This window comes from Macaca mulatta, chromosome 4, assembly GCF_049350105.2.
Source record: "Macaca mulatta isolate MMU2019108-1 chromosome 4, T2T-MMU8v2.0, whole genome shotgun sequence".
NCBI classification, from domain to species: Eukaryota; Metazoa; Chordata; class Mammalia; order Primates; family Cercopithecidae; genus Macaca; species Macaca mulatta.
In genome coordinates this window covers 95,940,357-95,965,729 of record NC_133409.1, presented here as the reverse complement: position 1 = coordinate 95,965,729, position 25,373 = coordinate 95,940,357, and the positions used below count along the sequence as shown (strand labels likewise).

Sequence of the window (25,373 nt, the reverse complement as noted above, 5' to 3'; positions counted from 1 at the left end):
GAAGGCTGAAAAGGAACTTTCACATGTAAATAGTCTCCATGCAAGGACTAATTTAGATTTGTGTTAGAGGAAATGAATCATTTTGAAGTATTTCTAATGTTGTCTTGATGAAGTACATGTAAGTTCCTAAGGTGAAATTTGGCTGAGATGCCAAGTAGAGTAAACATCAAATCACAATACATATTTAACAAGTGCACCAAACTGTCTGCACGCTGAAGACTCAGTAGTCAGCTACTGCATCTGCCCTCTGCCACTTCAAGGCAAAGCACAATCGCCATAATGCTATAGTTGCTCAGCTCTTACAAAGATGTGGAATTGTGCTGTCGTTATCCCAGCCGAATTGATGTACATTCACTTTAAGGAAACACAATATATCACAATAGCAGTCATGAAAAAGATGCATTCAACAGTCAAGACTACTTTTACAAAAGGTTCTTTGCTTTTAAAAATATCCATTGAAGTATTTCTTTCTTTCTTTTTTTTTTTTTTTTTTTGAGAGGGAGTTTCGTTCTGTAGCCCAGGCTGAAGTGCAATGGCGTGCTTCTCAGCTCACTGCAACTGCCACCTCCTGGGTTCAAGTGATTCTCCTGCCTCAGCCTACTGAGTAGCTGGGATTACAGGCATGTGCCACCATGCTTGGCTAAGTTTTGTATTTTTAGTAGAGATGGGGTTTCACCATCTTGGCCAGGCTGGTCTTGAACTCCTGACCTCAGGTGATCCACCCGCCTCGGCCTCCCAAAGTGCCGGGATTACAGGCATAAACCACTGCGCCTGGCCCCACTGAAGTATTTTAAAATACAGTATCTGTGATTAATTTATAGAATTACATAGTTTTTCTGTAATGTTTACTAGAGTAGTAAGAATTCCAGTAGTGAGTCCTACTTTCTTTTGGGCTTTCTTATTTTTTTTTAAAACAGCTTTAACATACTATAAACTGCACATACTTATAGTGAGCAATTTGAGGTTTTGATTATGTATATAACTGTGAAACCATCATCACAATAAAGATAGTGAACAAATCCATCATCACCAAAAGTCTCCTTAAGGCCCTTGTAATAATTTCTCCCTTGTGCCCCTCTATACCTCACCCCTGCAACGACTGATCAGCTTTCTGACATTCTATATTAGCTTGCATTTTCTAGAGTTTCATATAAATGGAATCATACACTACATATTCTTTTATGTCTGGCTTCTTTTGTTCGGCATAATTTCACCATTCAACCATGTTGCTGCATATATCAAGTTTGTTCCTTTATTACTTAGTATCCTATTGTATAAATATAGCATAACTTTTTTTTTATCCATTCATCTATTAGTAGATATTCGGGTTGTTTCCAGTATTTATTTACACATAAAGCTGTTGTGAACATAAAATTCTTTATACGGACATATGCTTCTACTTCTCTTGGGTAAATACCTGTGAGTAGAATGTATCATACGGTATGTGTAAGCATTACTTTTAAAGAGTCTGGCACTGTTTTCTAAAGTGGTTGTAACATTTTACATTTCCACCAGCAGTGTATGAGGTTCCAGTTCTTTCACAGCCTTGCCAACATTTAGTATGGTCAGTCTTTCTAATTTTGGACATTGTAATAGGTATATTGTATCTCTTTTTGGGTTTAATTTGCTTTCTCTAACACCTGAAGTCGTTGAGAATCTTTCATGTGTTTATTTGACGTCTGTATATCTTCTTTGGAGAAATGTCTATTTAGATTCTTTGCCCATTTTTAATTGGGTTGTTTTCTTATTTTTCAGTTTTAAGAATTCTTTATATATTCTGAATATATAAAGTCCTTTATCAGATACATGATTTGCAAAATTTTTTTCCAAGGTTGTAGCTTGTCTTTTCATGTCTTAAAAGTGTCTTTCAAGGAACAGCAAGTCTTTATTTGATGAAGCCAAAAAACCATTTTGGTGTCACATCTGAAAAACCAAGGTCATAAAGATTTTCTCCTATGTTTCCTGCTAGAAGCGTTATTTTTTTAGCCCTTACATTTAGGTCTATGGACCATTTTGAGTTAATTTTTATATATGTAACAGGTATGGATTGAGGTTTTTTCCTTTTGCATATGAATATCCAATCGTTCCAGTAGCATTGTTAAAAAGACTCTTTTCTCTCCTGAATTACCTTTGTACTTTTACTGAAAATCAATTGTTTATATATGTATGAATCTATTTATGGACTCTGTCTTTTACTATTTATAAGTTTGTCTACTTTTGTTTTGTTTTCTTTTTTTTTTTGGAGACAGGTTATCACTTTGGAGTGCAGTGGTGTGGCCATAGCTCACAGCAGTAGCTGGCACTACAGGTGTGCACCACTGTACCTGGCTAATTTAAAAATAGTTTTTATAGGCTGGATGCGGTGGCTCATGCCTGTAATCCCAGCACTTTGGGAGGCTGAGGTGGGCAGATCACGAGGTCAGGAGTTCAAGACCAGCCTGGCCAACATGGTGAAACTGCGTCTCTACTAAAAATACAAAAATTAGCTAGGCATGGTGGTTGCACCTGTAATCCCAGCTACTTGGGAGGCAGAGACAGGAGAATCACTTGAACCTAGGAGGCAGAGGTTGCAGTGAGCTGAGATCACCACTGCACTCCAGCCTGGGTGACAGAGCAAGACTCCATCTCAAAAACAAAACAAAAACATATATATATATGTGTGTGTGTGTGTGTGTGTGTGTGTGTGTGTGTGTGTGTGTGTGTGTGTGTGATGAGGTCTTGCCATATTGCCCAGGCTAGTCTCAAACTCCTGGCATCAAGTGATCCTCCTACCTCGGCCTCCTAAAGTGCTGGGATTACAGATGTGAGCCACTGTACCCAGCCTCTATATCTACTTTTATATTACTATCATAGTGTCTTGATTTGCTCTTTTTCAAAGTTAGTTTGATCCTTTGCATTTCCATATACATTTTATAATTAGCTTGCCAGTTTCTACAAAATAGTCTGCTGGAATTTTCACTGAGATTGTACTGAATCTACTGATGAATTTAGGAAGAACTGCCATCTTAACAATAATGAACCTTTTGACCCATGAACATGGTCTCTTTATTTAGATCATCTTAAATTTTTCTCAGCAGCCAGGTGCGGTGGCTTATGCCTGTAATCTCAGGACTTTAGGAGGCCGAGGCAGGTGGATCACTTGAGGTCAGGAGTTGAAGACCAGCCTGGCCAACATGCTGAAACCCTATCTCTACTAAAAATACAAAAATTAGCCAGGCATGGTAGCATATGCCTGTAATCCCAGCTACTCAGGAGACCGAGGCAGGAGAATTGTGTGAACCCAGCAGGAAGAGGTTGCAGTGAGCTGAGCTGAGATTGCACCACTGTACTCTAGCCTGGGCGACAGAGCAAGACTCCATCTCAAAAAAAAAAAAAAAAAAAAAAAAAAAAAAAAGACTTTTTTTTTCTTAGCAATATTTTAATTTTAAATCTTTTTGCAGTCTCACTCCGTCACCCAGGCTGGAGTGCAGTGGTGCGATCTTGGCTCACTGCAACCTCCACCTCCCGGGTTCAAGTGATTCTCCTGCCTCAGCCTCCTAAGTAGCTGGAATTAAAGAGGCATGCGCCACCATGCCTGGCCACTTTTTGTAGTTTTAGTAGAGATGGGTTTCGCCAGGTTGGCCAGACTGGTCTCGAACTCCTGGTCTCTCTTCGGCCTCCCAAAGTGCTGGGATTACAGGTGTGAGCCACCACACTGGGCTCTCAGCAATGTTTTATAGTAGTATATAGGTCTTTTATAACTCTTTTGTCAGATTTATACCTAAGTATGAACATTTTTGATGTCATTGTAAATGGCATTGTCTTTTAATTTCAATTTCTAATTTTTCATTGCTAGTATATACAAATAATTTTTGTATATCGATCTTGTATCTGGAAACTTTATTTATTAGTTCTCATAGACTGTTTTTTTTGGGTAGATTCCACAGTATTTTCTACATAGAAGATTATGTTGTGAATAAAGATCTCTTACATTTTTCCCAATTTGGATAATTTTAATGTCTTTTTCTTACCTTACTGCATTGTTTAGAACCTCTAGTTCAATGCTGAATAGAGGTGGTGAGACTAAACATCCTTGCCTTCCTAATGTTAGGAAGAAAGTATTCAACCATTCACCATTTTGTATGACGTTAGCTATAGATGCTTCATAGATGCTCCTATTGAGCTGAGGAAGTTACTTTTCTTTCTGTCCCTCTCTCCTCCCCTCCCTTCCCTCCCCTCCCCTCCCTTTCCTCCCCTCCCCTCCCTTTCTGTTCCCTTTCTTATTTTTTTCTTCAGTGGCACTCATGGCTCACTGCAATCTTGATTTCCTGGGCTCAAGCAATTCTCCTGCCTCTGCCTCCTGAGTAGCTATGACTACAGGTGTGCACCACCATACCTGGCTAATTATTTCTTGTTTTTTTTGTAGAGATGAAACCTTGCTATGTTGCCCAGGCTGCTCTTGGACTCCTGGTCTCAAGCAATCTTCTACCTTGGTCTCTCAAAGTGTTGGGATTACAGGCGTGAGCCACTGCACCCAGCCCTGTGTTTGCCTTCTTATACATTGTTGGATTCAATTTGCTAACATTTTGTTAATAATTTTTCATCTATGTTCAATAGGGAGATTTGTCTGTAGTTTTCTTACATAGTTTTTCTGGCCTGGTTTTAGCATCAGGGTAACAATCATCTCATAAAATGAGCTGGGAAGTATTTCTTCCTCTTTAATTTTCTAAAAGGTTTTTTTTTTCTTTTTTCTTTTTTTTGTAGAATTGGTTTTATTTCCTCCTTATATGTTTAGTAGAATTTACTTGTGAAGACTTCTGAACTGGGATTTTAACGACAGACTCAATTTTTTTAAAAAAATGGTCAAATTTATTGGCATAAAATTGTGTGTGTGTGTGTGTGTATATATATATATATATTTATTTATTTAATTTATTTTTTGAGATGGAGTCTTGCTCTGTCGCCAGGCTGGAGTGCAGTGGCACAATCTTGGCTCACCGCAACCTCTGCCTCCCGGGTTCAAGCGATTCTCCTGCCTCAGCCTCCGGAGTAGCTGGGACTACAGGTGTGCACTACCATGCCCAGCTAATTTTTGTATTTTTAGTACAGACGAGGTTTCACCATGTTGGCCAAGATGGTCTCAATCTCTTGACCTCGTGATCCGCCCACCTCGGCCTCCCAAAGTCCTGAAGCATGAGCCACCGCCTCGGGCTTTTTTATTTTTTTATTTTTTATTTTTTAAAGAGACAGTGTCTCACTTTGTTGCCCAGGCTGGAGTGCAGTGGTGTGATCACAGCTAACTGCAACCTGAAACTCCTGGGGCTCAAATGACCTTCCTGTCTTAGGCTCCCTAGGACTATAGGCCATGCCACCACGTTCAGCTATTTTTTTTTTTTTTTAAAGAGATGGAGTCTTACTATGATACCCAGGTTGGTCTTCAACTCTTGGTGTCAAGTGTTCCTCCTGCTTTGGCCCCCTCAAAGCGCTGGGATTACAGGCGTGAGCCACCACATCCAGCCCATATATAGTATTTAAAAATATTCCTTCTAAATACTGGTTGAATCTGTACTGACGTCACCTTTCATATTACTGGTACTGAAAATTTGTGTCTTCTCTTTCTGATCAGTCTGGCTAGAGGCTTAACCATTTTACTGACATTCTCAAATAACTAGTTTTTGGTTAGTTTTTAAAAATCATTCTATTTTCTAGTTTGCTAATCTCTATTCTCATTGTTATATCCTTTATTCTGCTTACTTTGGGTTTAATTGTGTCTTTTTTTCTTTTCCAGTTTCATAAGGTGGTAGTTGAGCCCATTAATCTGAGATCTTTGTTGTCTTTTCTAACACAGGCTTTAATGCTATAAATTTCACTCCACTGTTTTAGCAGTATCTTGCAAATTTTGAAATGTTTAATTTTAATTTTTACTTTTTTAAAAATTATACTTTAAGTTCTAAAGTACATGTGCACAACATGCAGATTTGTTACATATGTATACATGTGCCATGTTGGTGTGCTGCACCCATTAACTCATCATTTACATTAGGTATATCTCCTAATGCTATTCCTCCCCCTTCCCCTCACCCCACAACAGGCCTGGTGTGTGATGTTCCCCTTCCTGTGTCCAAGTGCTCTCATTGTTCAATTCCCACCTATAGGTAAGAACATGCAGTGTTTGGTTTTCTGTTCTTGCGACAGTTTGCTAAGAATGATGGTTTCCAGCTGCATCCATGTCCCTACAAAGGACATGAACTCATCCTTTTTTATGGCTGTATAGTATTCCATGGTGTATATGCGCCACATTTTCTTAATCCAGTCTGTCACTGATGGACATCTGGGTTGGTTCCAAGTCTTTACTACTGTGAATAGTGCCGCAATAAACATACATGTGCATGTGTCTTTAAAGCAGCATGATTTATAATCCTTTGGGTATATACCCAAGATTGGGATGGCTGGGTCAAAGGGTATTTCTAGTTCTAAATCCTTGAGGAATCGCCACAATGGTTGAACTACAGTCCCACCAACCATGTAAAAGTGTTCCTCTTTCTCCACATCCTCTCCAGCACCTGTTGTTTCCTGACATTTTAATGATCGCCATTCTAACTGGTATGAGATGGTATCTCATTGTGGTTTTGATTTGCATTTCTCTGATGGCCAGTGATGATGAGCATTTTTTCATGTGTCTGTTGGCTGCATAAATGTCTTCTTTCGAGAAGTGTCTGTTCATATCCTTTGCCCACTTTTTGATGGGGTTGTTTTTTCTTGTAAATTTGTTTGAGTTCTTTTAGGTTCTGGATATTAGCCCTTTGTCAGATGAGTAGAATGCAAAAATTTTCTCCCATTCTGTAGGTTGCCTGTTCACTCTGATGGTAGTTTCTTTTGCTGTGCAGAAGCTCTTTCATTTAATTAGATCTCATTTGTCAATTTTGGCTTTTGTTGCCATTGCTTTTCGTGTTTTAGACATGAAATCCTTGCCCATGCCTATGTCCTGAATGGTATTGCCTAGGTTTTCCTCTAGGGATTTTATGGTTTTAGGTCTGACATTTAAGTTTCTAATCCATCTTGAATTAATTTTTGTATAAGGTGTAAGGAAGGGATCCAGTTTTAGCTTTCTACTTATGGCTAGCCAGTTTTCCCAGCACCATTTATTAAATAGGGAATCCTTTCCTCATTGCTTGTTTTTGTCAGGTTTGTCAAAGATCAGATGGTTGGAGATGTGTGGTATTATTTCTGAGGGCTCTGTTCTGTTCCATTGGTCTATATCTCTGTTTTGGTACCAGTATCATGCTGGTTACTGTAGCCTTGTAGTATAGTTTGAAGTCAGGTAGCGTGATGCCTCCAGCTTTGTTCTTTTGGCTTAGGATTGACTTGGCAATGCGGGCTCTTTTTTGGTTCCATATGAACTTTAGTTCATAAAGTAGTTTTTTCCAATTCTGTGAAGAAACTCATTGGTAGCTTAATGGGGATGGCATTGAATCTATAAATTACCTCGGGCAGTATGGCCATTTTCATGGTATTGATTCTTCCTATCCATGAGCATGGTATGTTCTTCCATTTGTTTGTGTCCTCTTTTATTTCATTGAGCAGTGGTTTGTAGTTCTCCTTGAAGAGGTCCTTCACATCCCTTGTAAGTTGGATTCCTACATATTTTATTCTTCTTTGAAGCAACTGTGAATGGGAGTTCACTCATGATTTGGCTCTCTGTCTGTTATTGGTGTATAAGAATGCTAGTGACTTTTGCACATTGATATTGTATCCTGAGACTTTGCTGAAGTTGCTTATCAGCTTAAGGAGATTTGGGGCTGAGACAATGGGGTTTTCTAAATATACAATCATGTCATCTGCAAACAGGGACAATTTGACTTCCTCTTTTCCTAACTGAATACCCTTTATTTCTTTCTCTTGCCTGATTGCCCTGGCCAGAATTTCCAATACTGTGTTGAATAGGAGTGGTGAGAGAGGGCATCCCTGTCTTGTGCCAGTTTTCAAGGGAAATGCTTCCAGTTTTTGCCCATTCAGTATGGTATTGGCTGTGGGTTTGTCATGAATAGCTCTTATTAGTTTGAGATACGTTCCATCAATACCGAATTTATTGTCCATTTTTATCGTGAAGGGCTGTTGGATTTTGTCAAAGGCCTTTTCTGCATCTATTGAGATAATCATGTGGTTTTTGTCTTTGGTTCTGTTTATATGCTGGATTACGTTTATTGATTTGCATATGTTGAACTAGCCTTGCATCCCAGGGATGAAGCCTACTTGTTCATGTTGGATAAGCTTTTTGATGTGCTGCTGGATTCAGTTTGCCAGTATTTTATTGAGGATTTTTACATTGATGTTCAGGGATATTGGTCTAAAATTCTCTTTTTATGTTGTGTCTCTGCCAGGCTTTGGTATTAGGATGATGTTGGCTTCATAAAATGAATTAGGGAGGCTTCCCTCTTTTTCTATTGATTGGAATAACTTCAGAAGGAATGGTACCAGCTCCTCCTTGTACCTATGGTAGGATTCGGCTGTGAATCCGTCTGGTCCTGGACTTTTTTTGGTTCGTAGGCCATTAATTATTGCCTCGATTTCAGGCAATAATTGGTCTATTCAAGGATTCAACTTCTTCCTGATTTAGTCTTGGGAGAGTGTATGTGTTCAGGAATTTATCCATTTCTTCTAGGTTTTCTAGTTTATTTGCGTAGAGGTGTTTATAGTATTCTCTGATGGTAGTTTGTATTTCTGTGGGGTCAGAGGTGACACCCCCTTTATCATTTTTTATTGCATCTATTTGATTCTTCTCTCTTTTCTTCTTTATTAATCTTACTAGCCGTCTATCAATTTTGTTGATCTTTTCAAAAAATCAGCTCCTGGATTGATTGATTTTTTGAAGGGTTTTGTGTGTCTCTGTCTCCTTCAGTTCTGCTCTGATCTCAGTTATTTCTTGCCTTCTACAAGCTTTTGAATGTGTTTGCTCTTGCTTCTCTAGTTCTTTTAATTGTGATGTTAGGGTGTCAATTTTAGATCTTTTCTGCTTTCTCTTGTGGGCATTTAGTGCTACAAATTTCCCTTTACACACTGCTTTAAATGTGTCCCAGACATTCTGGTATGTTGTATCTTTGTTCTCACTGGTTTCAAAGAACATCTTTATTTCTGCCTGCATTTCGTTACGTACCCAGTAGTCATTCAGGAGCAGGTTGTTCAGTTTCCATGTAGTTGAGCGGTTGTGATTGAGTTTCTTAATCCTGAGTTCTAGTTTGATTGCACTGTGGTCTGAGAGACAGTTTGTTAAAATTTCTGTTCTTTTACATTTGCTAAGGAGTGCTTTACTTACAACTATGTGGTCAGTTTTGGAATAAGTGCGATGTGGTGTTGAGAAGAATGTATATTCTGTTGATTTGGGGTGGAGAGTTCTGTAGATGTCTATGAGGTCTGCTTGGTGCAGAGTTGAGTTCAATTCCTAGATATCCTTGTTAACTTTCTGTCTTGCTGATCTATCTAATGTTGACAGTGGGGTGTTAAAGTCTCCCATTATTATTGTGTGGGAGTCTAGGTCTCTTTGTAAGTCTCTAAGGACTTGCTTTATGAATCTGGGTGCTCCTGTATTGGGTGCATATATATTTAGGAGAGTTAGCTCTTCTTGTTGAATTGATCCCTTTACCATTATGTAATGGCCTTCTTTGTCTCTTTTGATCTTTGTTGGTTTAAAGTCTGTTTTATCAGAGTCTAGGTTTGCAACCCCTGCCTTTTTCTGTTTTCCAATTGCTTGGTAGATCTTCCTCCATCCCTTTATTTTGAGCCTATGTGTGTCTCTGCACGTGAGATGGGTATCCTGAATACAGCAAATTGATGGGTCTTGACTCTTTATCCAATTTGCCAGCCTGTGTCTTTTAATTGGAACATTTAGCCTATTTACATTTAAGGTTAATATTGTTATGTGTGAACTTGATCCTGTCATTATGATGTTAGCTGGTTATTTGCTCATTAGTTGATGCAGTTTCTTCCTAGTATCGATGGTCTTTACAGTTTGGCATGTTTTTGCAGTGGCTGGTACTGGTTGTTCCTTTCCATATTTAGTGCTTCCTTCAAGAGCTCTTGTAGGGGAGGCCTGGTGGTGACAAAATCTCTCAGCGTTTGCTTGTCTGTAAAGGATTTTATTTCTCCTTCACTTACGAAACTTAGTTTGGCTGGATATGAAATTCTAGGTTGAAAATTCTTTAAGAATGCTGAATATTCGCCCCCACTCTCTTCTATCTTGTAGAGTTTCTGCCGAGAGATCTGCTGTTAGTCTGATGGGCTTCTCTTTGTGGGTAACCTGACCTTTCTCTCTGGCTGCCCTTAACATTTTTTCCTTCATTTCAACTTTGGTGAATCTGACAATTATGTGTCTTGGAGTTGCTCTTCTTGAATAGTATCTTTGTGACGTTCTCTGTATTTTCTGAATTTGAATGTTTGCCTGCCTTGCTAGGTTGGGGAAGTTCTCCTGGATAATATCCTACAGAGTGTTTTCCAACTTGGTTCCATTCTCCCCATCACTTTCAGGTACACCAATCAGATGTAGATTTGGTCTTTTCACATAGTCCCATATTTCTTGGAGGCTTTGTTCATTTCTTTTTACTCTTTTTTCTCTAAACTTGTCTTCTCACTTCATTTCATTCATTTGATTTTCAATCACAGATATCCTTTCTTCCAGTTGATCGAGTTGGTTACTGAAGCTTGTGCATTTGTCACATAGTTCTTGTCTCATGGTTTTCATCTCTATGAGGTCGTTTAAAGACTTCTCTGCATTGGTTATTCTAGTTAGCCATTCACCGTGCAAAGAAACTAAAAACCTTGAAAAAAGATTTGATGAATGGTTAACTAGAATACTCAATTCTTAAAAATTTAAAATTTCCCTTTTGATTTATTCCTTAATGCACAAATGATTTACACATGTGTTTTTTGGTTTCCAAATATTTGGGGGAGTTTCTAGATATCTTTTTGTTATTCTCTTCTGATTTAATTCCATTGTGGTCACAGAACAAACTTCATATGACTTTAATCCTTTTAAATTTATGGAGACGTGTTTTGAGTCCCAGAATATGACCCACTTCGGTGAATACTACATAAGCACTTGAAAATAATGTATATTCTGTTGGTGGCGGGAGTGTCCTATAAATATCGACTAGGTTAAGCTGTATGATGAGTGTTGTTCAAGTCTTCTAATATCTTTTCTGATCTTCCATCTATAGGTTCCGTCATGTATTGAGAAGGAGTACTAAAATATCTGGCTACCATTGTAGGCTTGTCTGTCAGTTATTGTAATTCTATCAGTTTCTGCCTCATGCAGTCTGAAATCCTATTAGATAGATATACATTTAGGATTTTAATTTTTTCTTGTAGTAGTTATTCCTTTATCACCTTTTAATGAAGTCACCTTTTAATTCCTGGAAATAGTCTTTGTTCTGAAATCTACTTTGTCTTATATTCACATAGTCACTCCATCTTTTTTGTTTTTTGTTTTTTTTTGTTTTCCTGCCTCAGTCTCCAGAGTAGCAGGGATTACAGGTGTGCATCACCATACCCAGCTAATTTTTTTGTATTTTTAGTAGAGACAGGGTTTCATGATGTTGGCCAAGCTGGTCTTGAACTCCTGACCTCAAATGATCCATCCGCCTTGGCCTCCCAAAATGCTGGGATCACAGGTGTGAGCCATTACGCCTGGCCACATTGGATATTTTCTATTGCTAACCCTTCAAGTTCACTAATCTCTTCTTCTGCAAGGTTTAATCTACCATTAATCTTTTCCAGTACAATTTTGATCTCAGATACTGTGGTCCTTATCTCTAAAAGTCCCATTTGGTCTTTTACAAAATATCTTCCATGTCTCTACTTAAGATGTTCAATCTTTCTTCTAACTTTTTGAACATTTGGAATACAGTTATAATAACTATTGCAATGTCCTTGTCTGCTAATTCTAACATCTTTTGGTTCAGTTTTTATTGTTATTTATTTTCATTGTAAGTTATATTTCCTTGCTTCTTTGCATAATTGAACATTTTTGATTAGATGCCAGACATTGTAAAATTTACCTTGTTAAATGCTGGATATCTTTGTGTTCCCATAAATAATCTCGAACTTTGTTCTAAGACACAGTTGAATTACTTGGAAGTAGTTTGATCCTTTCAGGTTTTGCTTTTGAGATTTGTTAGATAGGAAAATCAGCATTTAGTCTAGGGTTCATTACTCCTTACTACTGAGTACTTCTGAGTATTCTATCCAATGACCCCTGATATATGTTTTTACTAGTCTGGCTGGTAGGAAATGATGTTATTCCCAGTTCTCTGAGTTCCCTTTGTTTTGGGTGGCTGTCTCCCCATCCTTGGGTAGTTTTCTCACCTGCATCTACTGATCGTTACTCTGCAGAATATTAAAGGGAAACTCTCTGCAGATCTCTGGAGTTCTCTCTCTGCAGCTCTCTCTTCTGTTACCCTGCTTTCTGAACTCTATTATCATCTTTCCAGACTCTTAGCTCTGTCTCTTCAATTTAAGAGTCAGCCAGCTCTTCCTTGGTTCTTCTTTCCTGTGCCATGGCCTAGAAACTCTCAAAGCAGTATGCTTAGCTCAGTTTGTTTTCCTTTCTTGGGGATTACTGTCTTTTGGTTCTGGATGTCCCCTGTCTTAAAAACTATTATCTCATATATTTTATCTGTTTCTATAGTTGTTTTAGGAGAAAGGGTAAATCTAGAACCTATTACGCCATCTTGGCTGAAAGTAAAAGCCATAGGTTTATTTTTCGTGCTACAATTACTCCAAACACTTTACAAACAATAACTTATCACAATGCATACCACATAGTATCAACTTTGCTCTGCTATATATAATGGTTTGTAATACCCAATTACAAAGATGCCTCGATGAAGAATTATTAGTTCTTTGGTATTCCAATAAAAGATAAAATATTTGTGAGGTTATATGGAATCATTTTTTAAATGGAATTAGCATAGCATTCTAAAATGACACAATTCAGTTATAATGACCCTAAGTCATGAGGTAAGATCAAGTCCACCTGGCTTCTGTCAATGACTAGGAAATTGCTGCTAAATTCTTTATTATCTAGTAAGAAGACAAATATTTTCTATTCTGCCTTCTTATTAGTCCTGCATTTCCATGGAATGTTTTCAGGATTTTCTTATCTCCCATATAAGGTCTCAATTCTGGTTTGTTTTTTCCATTCTTAGTTTTCAAATTATTACTATTTCTCCTACCACATTGAGTCTCCTCAATTAGTCTACAGAAATTATTGAGTTAAAAATCATAATAGGTCTCATGAATAAGGAAACACTCAAAACTTGGTGGAACATTTAATGTTCTAGGTCACGGATGGTGTGTTCCATTCATAAAAAGTAGGAGATTTATAAGGGATGCCTCATTTTTCCAGTTCATTTATGGGTAATACATATGAATGTGCCTACACCAAGATAGAAGCTTGTGATGAAAGACACAAAGCCATAAATTCTTTAATGAAACATGAAATGAAAGAAAATAAAAAGAGAAATGAAAGTGAAGTGCAGTGGCAAGAGGAGTGGACCAGGGATGTTTGGGGCTTTTGGTTTAGCTCCAGCATTGACCAACTTTGTGGATCTGGACAAATTGCCTTTTTGGGGGCCTGCTTCCATGTTTGTAAAATGAAAAGCATGAACTAGAAGACCAATAGTGTTCTTCCAGATCTACAACTCCATGAATCTATAAAAGAAATATACCTGATTGATCACAAAGAGTGGGACTCTGTCATTTTAACTGAGAGAAGCTAGCTTTCTTTGACCTTCTAAAGACCATTTATGTGTCCAGTTATATTGTTGTTGATGTTGCATGGCTTAACAAAACTGCCCCTGCAGAGCTGGTTACAGCGAATGGGGTAGACAACAAATATACAAGGAAACCATAGACTTCTGGGAGAGTAGAAACTAAGACCCCAACCCCTGCTCTTTCTGGGCTCTAAGACAGTTGAAGTTCTCAAGAGTAGACTCCATATTCTGCTAACAGGACAGGTTTAGAAAAACAAAGATGTAGCAATATAGGCCCTCCGAGTTGATGAAATAGGCTATGACAATCACATAAACACGGGCATCTGCTTTTTGGGCTAAACTTACTTGAGAGTTTTGGAAAACACCGAAAAATTATTAGTTTTGTTCATCAAATGGTATAATCTAAAATGTATCACTTTCATGAAGCTGTTGTTAAGACTTTAACCTGTCTGAGGATTTTCTTGAATATATTACATTATTTCTGGATAATAATTCTTTATGTCATGTCAGTATTACTTTCTTCCCCTTGGCCTTTACCTACCCATCCTTGTTGGATCCTCTTCAAACATAATGGAACATACCTTTCTGCCTTCTTTAAAAATCAGTCAGCCCTTCTTAACCTCCAATTATCACGGGTGCTGCTATGGGTTGAATGTCTCCTATGAAAATCATGTTGAAACTTAATCTCCAATGTGGCAGTATTAAGACATAGGGCCTTTAAGAGATGATTGGGCCATGAAGGCTCTGCCCTCATGAATAGGTCAATCCACTCATGGATTAATGAATTAATGGGTTATTGAAGGAGTGCGTTAGTTATAATGAGAGTGGGTCTGTTATAAAAGTCAATTTGGCCATCTCTTGTGAGCTCCCTCACCATGTGATGCCCTGTGCCACCTTGGGATTCTGCAGACAGTCCTCATCAGCAAGAAGGCCCTCACCAGATGCAGCCCCTAGACCTCGAACTTGCCAGCCTCTAGAACGGTAAGAAATAATTTTCTTTATACATTATTCAGTCTCAGGTATTCAGTTAGAGTATCAGAAAACAGGCTAAGACAGGTGCTCTTCTATGAACTCCCTCCAATTTGTCTGCTTTTGACTGGCCAATACCAAACTGAATTCTGCTTCTCCTGTTTCCACTAGGTGTTCTTTTTTCACTTGCCTTACTAATATTAATTAAACAACATTCCTCTCCGCCCCCCACTCCTCCATGTAGCAAATACTGAAATCTGCAGCAGGACCCATGGGATCTAAGAATGAAGTGGTTTATAGTGAGTAACAGAACCCAGAATAGCATGGAGGAGTATGACAGCCAATCTTTACTCTAAGCATTAGACAACGTGTTAAAGTATGTAGACATTAGCTGAAATCAGATTGTAAGGAAGCTTTCCAAAGGTTCTGATTTGGGTTTTGGCTGGATCTCATTCTTCTTTTTGCAGGCCAAAAAAACCCAGCTGCACATGTACATACACACATACCCCAATCATCTCATCATATGGTTCAGCAGTAAAAGTTAATTACTATTATTTTATCATAGTATATTCATCCCCTTAAGAAGCTACACAGACCACAACTCTTATTACTCGAAGGTATAGTATTAATGAATACAGACTTACTCATTAACTCACTCATTCACTCTTCACTCATTACTGGGTCATATTCAGAAATGAAAATGTCTAATAGTTCTACAGGTAAAAGTATAAATCAAAAAAGTAAAAAAAAAAAAAGAAACAAAACCCAACCAAAAAAACCACAGTGGGATCTGAAAAGCTGCAATTCACAAAAAAGTAGAATGTTAAGATTTTCAGACAACCTGTCATGTCTAGAGTGCTTCAGATGAAAAGAAATGAATATGCCTTGCAGGTAATGAAAAAGACCAAATTATAAACCATTTCACTTGAAATTCAAACTACATTTCTCCCAGAAACAGTGCATTAAGTAAATACTTCTGTGAATCAAACACTAAATTATTTAGTAATTGCTGAGTAAATTTCTGCACTTATAAAACATGCTTTTAAAAAAAAGTTATTTATTGTAAAACTGTAAGGGTTAGTTCTTATAAAAGAAAGTTATCAAGTCTATAGACATTTTAGAGTGCATAGTGCTATAAAAATTACTTAGTTATTACTTTTGGATTGGAAACACTTTCTAATGCATCAAGACTAAAACTTCTTACTTTAAGTGAAAAGCAATCCAATTTCAGTATTTTCTAATGGAAAACTGCAGTGCTTGTCACTTAACGTCCCTAATGCCTTAGATAGCTAAAGTAAGGGCCCTGACATGGAGCAGCTAAAACGTTTTGTGTTCCTTATTTACTCAAACACTCCATCTGCCTGCACACTAGTTAGTGCCAAGGGAACTGAAATTTAAGGCTGTTGTTAGGAGGAAGCACTTGCAATTGTATCATATAATCCTTAATAGCTCTGAATGGTTCTCGTAATTCAGTATAAACTTCCATTTTCCTTGACCTTCTAGGGGAAAGTTCAATTTACTGACAATGGTTTTTACTGCACTGCTGAAAAATATACCAAAAACTTTAAAAAGGAACGATCATAACAAGTCCCATTTTTTTGCTAATTTGTTATTATTGTTGCTTCTTTATTCTTTCAAATAGACCAAAATAAAAAATAACCCACATTTCCAAAATATCTGGTAATAACGTAGTAGCAATTACTAGCACTTTTCCTATATTTAAATGTAACCGACATGGGCCAGGCATTGTGGCTCATGCCTATAATCCCAGCACTTTGAGAGGCCGAGATGGGCAGATTGCTTGAGGCCAGGAGTTGGAGACCAGCCTGGCCAACATGGTGAAATCCTGTCTCTACTAAAAATATAAAAATTAGCTGGGTGTGTTGGTGCAAGCCTGTAATCCCAGCTACTCGGGAGGCTGAGGCACAAGAATTATTTAACTCAGGAGGCAAAGGTTGCAGTGAGCCAAGATTGTGCTACTGCACTCCAACCTGGGAGACAGAGTGAGACTCCGTCTCAAAAATAAATGAACAAATGAATGAATGAATGAACGTAACTAAAATGGAGAGTCACAGTCTGATACAGAAACTGAGGTGGACGAAATACTAGAATGTTGGCAGCAGACTATAGGTATTGGTCCAAAGGCAATAAAGAATTAAAGATATATAGCCACCAACCTAGAAACAGTAAGAAAGTTTAACAATATCAAGTGCACTGATGGTCAGATCAACTTCTTTGCAAAACAGTTTGGCATTATCTAGTAAAGTTGAAGATATGTATAGATTATAACCGAGTAATTCCATTCCTAGGTTACACCCTAGAGATACTCCTGCATATCTGTAACAAACTCTGTACACAGAATTGTTGAGAATAACTCCCAACTGGAAACAACATCATGTCTATCAGTACCAGAATGCATAAATACACTGAGATATATTCATATATTCACATAATGGAATATAACAAAGCAAATTAGAGCCACATGCAGCAACGTGGAGGAGCTGCGCAAACCTAATGCTGAATACTGAGCTACAGAAACAAGACACAGGATAATAACATACAATCTGGTTTCATGTATGTCAAATTCAAAAATGGATAAAACTTAAACATCTAGGGATATATGCTGTTATAGACTGACATGGTTTGGATCTGTGTCCCTGCCCAAATCTCATGTTCAACTGTAATCCCCGATGTTGGAGGTGGGGCCTGGTGGGAGGTGACTGGATCACAGGGGAGGTTTCTCATGGTTTAACACCATCCCCCTTGGAGCTGTTGCCTCAACAGTGAGTTATCATGAGATGTGGTTGTTTAAAAAGTGCGTGGCACCTTCCCTCTCCTTCTCTCTCCTTTCCTCCTGCTTTGGCCACATGAAGACACCTGCTCCAGCTTTGCCTTCCATCATGATTCTAAGTTTCCTGAGGCCTCCCCACAAGCAGATACCACCATGCTTCCCGTACAGCCTGCAGAATCATGAACCAATTAAACCTCTTTTCTTTTTTTTTTTTGTTTTTTTTTGAGACGGAGTCTTGCTTTGTCGCCCAGGCTGGAGTGCAGTGGCCGGATCTCAGCTCACTGCAAGCTCCGCCTCCCGGTAAACCTCTTTTCTTTATAAATTACCCAGTCTCAGGTATTTCTTTATAGCGGTGTGAGAACTAACACATGGAGTAAATGTGTCCTCTCAAAATCCGTATGTGGAAATCCTAATCCCAGTACAATGGTAGTGGGAGGTGGGGCCTTTGGGAGTGATTGGGTTATAAGGGTGGAGCCCTCATGAATGGGATTAATACCCTTATAAGAGACCCCTCTTACTCTCTTTCTGCCATGTGAGGACACAAGAATATGGCTGTCTGTAAACCAGGAAGACAGCCCTTACCAAGAACTGGACAATGCTGGCACCCTGATCTTAGACTTCTAACTTCCAGAACTGTGAGAAATAAACGTTTGTTGTTTGAGCCACCCAGCCTATGGTACTTTGTTATGGCAGCCTGAACTAAGACACATACAAAGGTGGCAAAACTATAAAGAAAAGACTCAGAATAGAGGTTCCATTTAGAGCGAGGCAGTGCTCACCAGAAAGGGGCACCATGCGGTTTTGGGGTGCTGTTGTATGCTCTATTTCTTGACATGAGTGACAGGTACACATATGCCCACTTTAAGTTACACATTTGTTTCACATTTGTTTTCCCAGCTCCCCCAAATTAAAGGTTGTAGGAGAATGTTAACAACTCAAGTTATTTATTGAGTACCTCCTTTAGGTTCTGGGACTTAATCGCAAAGGTCGTAGGGTACACTTTGGGCTTTAAATGAAAAAAATATATATATACCCACACCTTAAATCCTACAACTTATGGTCAGGAAGGTCCTTAAAGGCAATCAAATCTAACCAATTCCAAGTTGTACGTTTTCAGTAATAATCTACAAAAATGGGCCAAATACAGGGACGAGGCCTTTTGGGAGACGGTAAGAAATCTGAGCCCAGGCCTTTGCTTTGCAGTAAAACTTTTTTTCAGAGATCTTGTGTTTTGTCTTCTCTCTTATTAAAACCAAATCACTTCATGCACTTCCATTTCCTTATCTATGCAAGGAGAAAATAAACTAGGTGACTTTTTAGTTCTAGTTTCTATGGTTCTATGAAAGTATAGGAACTTTAGGAAAATCTTGAAACATGAGTTTTTCTAACTGTGGTTCCTGAGAAGACTTTTTAAGGAAACTAGAGATGCTCAAAAGAACACAACTGGCTGGAAAGGAAAAATGCCATCACATAACTTTTGAGAGAGATGAAGAAGAGGGAAGACCCATCCAGTAACAGTGTGAACTTTCTCCCTTATAAACAGAGTCAACCCGAAGGATGAATCAAAGGTCAACTTTCATACATTAATGGAACACAGCACCCATCAGTACTGAGCACTAGTTCAGCATTCTCTTCCCATGCCCAAAACAGTCTCTGGTGTGCAGGTCAGGGGCTCCCTCAAAAGCCACCTTAGATATGTGGCTCTGGAATAAAGTGGGGTGTCCATCCTCTCCTCTTGTCTCCACCCAGCCATGTCAGATAAGACTGTTTAGGGGGCCAGAGAGAAGGTTACAACTGGGATTTAACAAAAGCATGGTGCATAAACTGTCATCTCAAAAAGGAGATGAAATCAGCGGGTGAAAGGGAACCCATGTCAGGCCATCCAAGAGGCATGATGACTGTTAGTGGTGGTTGGTGGTGGTGGGGCAGTGGGTGTGTGGACCAGGGAGAAAATGTGCAACTAGCCATGGGCAGATTCGGATATGCAGCTTTGTGATCAGTGCACTTGTCTTTTTTATATGTTGATGCTTGCTTTTGCTTCTTTTGTGTAACCCCTCAGTTAAGAGTATAGCCAAAGCCTCCAACTATTCTTCTGGGATAGGTCATTTTCTACTCTTGGCAAGCCTTCTTTTCTCTATATTGTCACTTCCAGTTTGTCTCTGGTATTACGTCTTTGTGTCTATGTTCTCCATTTATATTCATTTCTCATACATCAATCTCTGCTTCCTATTAGCATTTGCTTTGTGCCTATTAGGAGTTAGAGGACAGAGAAAAGTCATTTCTTTTCTGCATTTCTCTTTATCAGGGCATCTGTGTGAAATATTCTCTCCCAGTGTCCCTTTCCCTCCCCTTGTAGCCAGAGAAGTATTACCCTAGAGCTTCATGCTGCTAATGTGAGAAGAAATTGTGAACAGTGATTAGGAGGCTAAATGAGGGTGGTGGAACCTATTTACTTCATTAAGGTTCCTTCAGGGAAAATATGAGGATGGGAAACTGAGAGATAAGGGTTAATACTAAAAGAATAACAGATCCATTTGACTCAGAGCAATCTTCAGTCTGCCTGGATTCTATGAGACACCCTTCTCCATGGGGAAATCATTACAGAGAAATGACATGCAAAGTGCGCCATAAAGCATCTGAGTCAAACCAGAGGGAGGATGACTCAACGGATCATTTTACATTTTAATAGAAGGCACTGCAGATATGTACCTAGTGCACAGTTCAACGCAGGGCTCACAACTCCTCCCCAAAACTTCTTCGTCGGGTGGGAGGGGAGTTCCCAGAACCTGGCAGAAATTATTCTGTCTTAGAAAAAAACCAAGTCAAAACTCACAACAGAGAATCAAGACTAAGAAAAGACAACAGATAGTCAAATGCAGAAAAGAGGGGAGACTGCAAGTCTAATTTCAACTTCAGCATTTCTGTCAAATATAAGACACAGCCTGAAAATTGAGCTCAGTAATTAGTGGACTTCAAATGTCATAAAGGGGTGGGGGAGATGGAAGGAGGAATGGAGGGAGACAGAGGAAAGAGAGAACGCTATCGAAGTGCTATAATTAAATAATTGTGTTCCTTAAATTAGTTTTGCAAGATTTTCCCATGATAATTACTGTCAGAAGTTTGCCCACCAGGTCAGTGACAACACTGGGCTTGAGTTTCCATGTGAAGTCAAGAAACAATATATTAGTCATGCCATTGTTCCTAGTATGTATCCCAGGCCAGGTATTGCTTATAGATGCTAATATGTATAACCCTCCAAAGTTAGATTCATCTGACCAGGAATTATGATGTTAAGAGATGGGATTGTCAAATCTAACTCCTTCTTGGGATGGGGGTGGGGGTTACCCCCAGACACACTTTTGTCTGCCTATACATAAAGAATATCTATAGTTTCACAGCTGCTCATCTGCCTCATCTCTACTGATGCCTGCCCCAGCTCCTGAGAGGGCACACGGTTTACAGGTAGGAAAGGAAACAGAAGTGAATACTGAGGCTTGGCAGAAATACAGCTTTCACAGAAAAGGTTCTTAATAAAAGGAAACTTGCTTCTTTCACGCATTGGGGTCTTTTGGACAACATGATTCTGTTCTGAAACATCATCTCTACAGGGACGCAGGCTAGAATGAATAACGTTTAGATTGCAAGTTAGTTCACCTGGTAACTAAGAAAATTGCAACTCAACACCAAAGGCAGGCAGCATCTAATGGGGCGGAAGTCATCTAGCTTGAGGGTCATTCAGGTAGTGGTTTGAGAAAGGTCTGATTTCCACTGGAGCCTAGGCACTCCTGAAACCCACTCCTGTTTTTCCATTTAAAAACGATTAAAACCATGAGTCTAAGACCACTGGTCGGCAGTCTGTTAAGTCCTGTATCAAGTAATAAAAGCATCTGAACCACCTGTCACCAGGCAGGAGGTCAAATGGAACTGGAATGTTAACACACAGGTGAAATGCCCTCCAGAGAACACGGGGAAAAGGCAGTGAAAAGGAATGAGAGAAAAAGAATGTGCTTGGAGCTTTCCAAGTCCCTGTCCTGTCCTTGGCAGCTTCTCAGAATGATGATTATTGTCACCAAAAGGTAGTGACACACATGCTACATGACACTTAGTATACTGTTTAAGATACAGATGGTCTTATATGCCTATAACACCGTCACTCACACGCGATTTCACCTCACAGAATACACTTCAGATAAAGCCAAGTATATTAAGGAAGAGATTATGTTTTTAATTCATTCATCATAAAAAGTCAGAAGTGTACTGCCATGGGGGCAGACAATACCCCCTCTCCAAATGGCAAGGAATGGGTGCCACAAGGGCCCATTGGCCAGGTGGTACCAGAGAGACACAGTGTTTCGTGCTTTCTTGACTCTAAAATGCACCCATTTTCCATTTCTCCTTCCATCCTTATATAGAGGGGCTCTATTTGAATCCCTGCTTTCCTGCTTCCTAGCTGCATGGCCTTGGCTTTGGGGCCACTGTTAGACTGTGTAATCCTTGGTCTTTCTATGTACAAAATAGTTATGTGAGGATTAAATGAGATGAAGCAATAAAGTATTTAGGATGGTCCTTGTTTTACAGTAAACACTCCACAAATAAAAGGAAAAGAAAGTTAATTTCTTTGCATATTATATACATTTGTAATTCTACATATACTGAGAATTTCTTACACTGAGGCAAATCTGGACTGTGTGAAGAATAATGTATATTTTTGTTTGCCAGATTCTCCTGCTTAAACCTGGGGAATGGCCAATTTGCTTAATTTCCATCCAAGACCTGCAAGAGAATGATGAGATAGGTATGCATTCTGGTACTTGCTGGCAACTTTGGCCGTGACACTACGTAGACTTCCTTCTGCAACATCCCTTGATGACCATGAAGGTCAAATAAGGCAACAGATCTGAGACCTCCCTGAGAAGTGCAGAGTACTCTGCTCGCATCAGGAATTATCCTCACCACTATTTGACTAATCCTACACATAATTATATAAAGAAGGTCTGCTCTTATGGGCACTTAGCCCTGATACAGTTCACTCTCATGCCAAAAGAAGGCATCTGGCAGATGGGGGACTTGTATTGATTCTCATCTGATAACATTTCCTAAAAGATTCCATCCCTTCAGATTTGTTAAAAGTGCACGCTTTGAATATTCTACCCTCCCATTACGGGCTTTTCCTGTTTTCTCTCTCTGCTACCTTTTGCATATATGTTCTGCCCAAATCAGAATCCTCTTTCATCTTGAGGGGCAGGATCCTGCAGTGGTGACAGGTCAGGCTCTGGGGTCAGCCTGCCTGCATCTGAACTATGACCACAATACTACCTCAGACAAACCACATGAGCTCTCTGTAAAAATTTCTCATCTGTAATCCAGTGATCATGAGGAGTAAGCAACTTAAAACACAAACTTGGGAAACAGAACGACTCCTGGAGAATAGATACTGCATACAAAGATGGTCTACAGAGGCAAGGTAGTGCAGTGGTTGTGGATGGAGGCTCTGGTGCCAACCTGCCTGGCTTTGAATTCTGACTCTGTCATTCACTAGCTGCAAAATCTTGCACAAGACACTTAATTTTCTGTGCCTCAGTTTCCTGATCTGTACTAAAAGGACCTGATAAAGGGCATCTATCTCATAGAACTGTGAGGATGAAAACATTTCATGTTTGCTTGTTCATCAGTTCACCAATTTAACATATAGTAACTGGTCCATCAAATTAGCTCCTCTTTTCCAACCATGCCAATTTTTCCCATTCACATTTCATTTCCAGTTTGACAATGGCTTGCCTTTTCTCTACGTAAGTATTTCCTGCTTTTGGCCCTGCCTACCTAACACCCAGACTCTCCCAGCCTGCTTCCTATCTCTGGAAATAACAGTTCTCTAACTGCATAGATCTAGGGTAACTACAGCGGGTTCAGCGATCTGCATTTTAACCCCATGACAGCTGATTTAAAACAGCCCTACAAACTAGGACTCCCCGCACTGCCATTCTGAGAGCGAGGGCACTAGGGCAGCTTATTTAAGTCCTCGGAGTCTCCTTACGTGTGAAATGAAGATAAAAACTGTCTCCCGAGAGATTGTTAGGAGATTTAAATGTGATGGCTCAATCCCTGGCCTCCTCAGGTCTCTGTGCAGACATCACATTCTCAGTGAGGCCTCCCTAACCACCCTGCTCCATTTAAACCACAACCCCAGCCTCCCGCCTGCACTCTCCATCCTCCCTCCCTGTTTATGATTCTTTATAACGTTTTCACATCTCATACACACTATGCTTTATTCATATTTTGTTAATGACCTATTTTTCTATTGAGGGCAGGAATTTTTATCTGTTTTGCTCACCACTGAAGCCGCAGAACTTCAAAATGCTACGCACATAGGAAGCACTCAATACATACTTAATAAGAAAGTAACTAAAAAAGACTTTCCCTAGATCCCAACAGGTCCATATGTCACTTCTGTTTCTGCTAAGTTCTCCTTCCAGCCTGTTTCTTCACACATCTCCCTATGCTCTCCAGAGCTGCCTGTCTTTTCTGGGCCTCAAGGTCGCCTTGCCTATCCATTTATCCACAGAAAACTCAGTCCATTCTAAGCAATGCGAGTGTTAGAGAAAACTAATGACATAACCTCCAAGACACATTGCCAAGATAATGGGATGGTACAAAAGCAAAAGAAAGGCTTAGATTGACACAGTGAAGGAAAAGTTCCCATCTGCAGAGATGCTGAGTAGAAGGTCTTGAGTGTGCTTTATTTCTGAAGCTCTCTGTGCTCAAATACTCACGAACCCGGAAACACATACCTTGCTCACTGGCTCTATACAATGTGGATCCTTGCAGAGTAGAATTAGGCTGTTCTCTCCCAGTAAAAGCTTGTGTGCTCCTGCTTCTGAGAGATGGCTCTGATCCCACCCCCTTGTGTCCATGGCCTCCTATCTCAAACTACCAAACAGAGGACCAGTTATGCCCTTCCTTTCCGCAACCCTCAAGAAACAGCCAGCACGCAGGACCCTCAATGGCACCCTCAGGATGATGCTTTCAGAATGTGACAGAGACCACAGCCCAGGCCTCTGCTGCCCTGGGAGTAGACGTGGCTCTGGAAGGCCTGGATTTGAGAGAAGATGGTAAGAGGAAGGTTTCTGATTTTTGAACGAAAATCAGACCAGCGGGAAGGCCACAGAGCAACGTTTCCTTACGTACAGGAATGTGCTTTATTTAGTTCTACTCACAGTGGTCTGATGACAAAGTCCTCTTTAATAACTTATAATTTGGGATTGTAAGACATTGGAGCCAACGCAACTAATGTAAAAACAAACCACTCATGATCTTCCTGGGAAAGTGGAAGTGCATTTGCATAGGAACAGTCTTCTGTGGATGGTTTTCTGAGCAGTTTAGCAAAGAACTGATTAAATAACAGCATATGTGTTGTTAAATTCCCTATTACAATGCTTTCAAAATTCTTCAAAAGAAAAAAATGCTTACCTGTTAAAAAAAATTGTATGTTTCTAAAGGAGACACTTGAAAACCAGAAAGAAGCATCACCATCTCAAAAAAAAAAAAAAAAAATCAAAATGGCACAGCAGAAGTTCACATAAAATGCCCGACAATGTTTCTTTTCAATAGAACTCAAGCTGCCTGAAAGACATCCTTGGATTCAGAGCTTTTACTGGTTACCTAGGTTGCAAATGATACCAAAAGAGACACCAGGAATTCTTAGTTAGAATGCCAGTCAAGGAAAAGTTCATAATCCTTTCAGATTTTAAATCCTGTGTGTCTGTGAGGAGGATAACCATTTAGTATTTTAGACAATTGGAAAAGAAGATTAGACCAGACTTTGTCTATAAAGTTGTGCTACACCCTGGGTTACACTCATCAAAGGCTGA

The 25,373-nt window shown here is 39.3% G+C and overlaps 1 protein-coding gene across 14 annotated transcripts in view; it reads right to left on the bottom strand.

Moving 5' to 3' along the window:
• The window catches only part of BACH2 (BTB domain and CNC homolog 2), a 367,290-nt gene that overhangs the window by 82,590 nt on the left and 259,327 nt on the right, over nt 1-25,373 (bottom strand). The window lies entirely within an intron of this gene.